This window comes from Gavialis gangeticus, unplaced genomic scaffold (assembly GCF_001723915.1).
Source record: "Gavialis gangeticus isolate Ggan-Ray unplaced genomic scaffold, GavGan_comp1, whole genome shotgun sequence".
Taxonomy (NCBI): domain Eukaryota; kingdom Metazoa; phylum Chordata; order Crocodylia; family Gavialidae; genus Gavialis; species Gavialis gangeticus.
The window spans coordinates 723,560-724,953 of NW_017728960.1; positions in this window are offsets into that span (position 1 = coordinate 723,560).

A 1,394-nucleotide genomic window follows, 5' to 3' on the forward strand; every position below is an offset into this window, starting at 1 on the left:
GGAAAAGAACTTCAGAGTTAGAGTCCTAACAAAGACAGCATATAGTGTTTTCTATACAAGCAACTATTCTAGGCACTTGTTATAATACCCATTACATCCTATTTCATTTCTAGGATCTATTAAAACAACCTTATGTATAAAAAGGGAAGCTGGCAGGTGGGCTTGGGGCCTGGGTGCGGCGATATGGGGGGGCCTCGTGCTCCGCTGAGCCTGGCTCCAGCTCCCGGGACCCAGCATCTAGGGGACTTAGGGATTGTTCCTGCTGCACATCCAGATCCATTGGCCCTGCACATCCACAGCAGGGGCAAAAACACCACGGCTGTCCCATACCGGCAGCACCATGTACTACAGGTAACACATGCGAGTGATGGAAGAGCTGCCACGGACTGGGTCAGACCCTAGGTCCATCTTGCCTGGGCTCCGGTGTCACATGGGAGCAGAGAGCAGAGGCTGGAAAGGAGGGTGACCTGGTCTGAGCAGCGTTTGCCCCGGGGAGTTCGGATTCACAGGCCATGCCCCTTTCCTGCAAGAATAGGTCCAGCCCCTTTGTGAATCTGGCTACACGCTCAGCTTCCACCACATCTGGTGGCAACGAGTCCTACCCTTTAATTCCACATCCCTATCAGCCACATCACAGTGACCATGATGATGATACGGGGAGATCAACGTGGCCATAGCACCCAGGGGGCAGCAGCAGGGATCAGGGGCCGAATTTGCGAAGACACAAAAAGACTGGCTCTATCCTGAAAGAGACAGGCTTGATAGACACCAAGGCTGAGGGGAAACTGAGGCACGCGGTGATTTGCTTGAGGGTGCCGGCAGATCAGTGGTGAGAGCCCAGGTGTCCCGAGGCTCAGTTCAGCACCTCCTTCGCTGCTAAGCAGATGCAGGGGCACAGCCCCGCTCCCAGTCCCAGCTGGAGGGGCAACGGATTTTACCGCAGCAGAGTTCAGGATAGAGCCCAGGGCAGACCGACGTGGCTGCATGGCCCTGCCCCCTCCATCTGGCTGCTCACTAGCCATCCTGCCCAGGGGCACTGGTGCTGGGTGCCGGTGCACAGCATCATAGAGAAGCCAGGTGGGAGGGTGCTGGGGTCCATCTAGCCGAGCCCCTGCCCTAGCCCAGCTGCTAGCACAGGTCGGCACTCTCAGGCTTTGACCCCAGTCCTCCAGCCATCTGGTGCTGGTGAGGCAAGACCCCCTCCAGAGCCCACAGCCCTGGGACCCCCTCCCGCCCCTCATCCCCACAGCATCATGTGTCCCCGTCCGAGGCTTGGAGACCCCCCAGTGATGGCCAGGCTGATCCCTTCGGATGGGACCCAGGATGCCTGGGTTCTTCCTCCTGCCAGACCTCAACTGAGCCCCTGCCCTTCTCCAGACCTCAGCCCTGTCCTG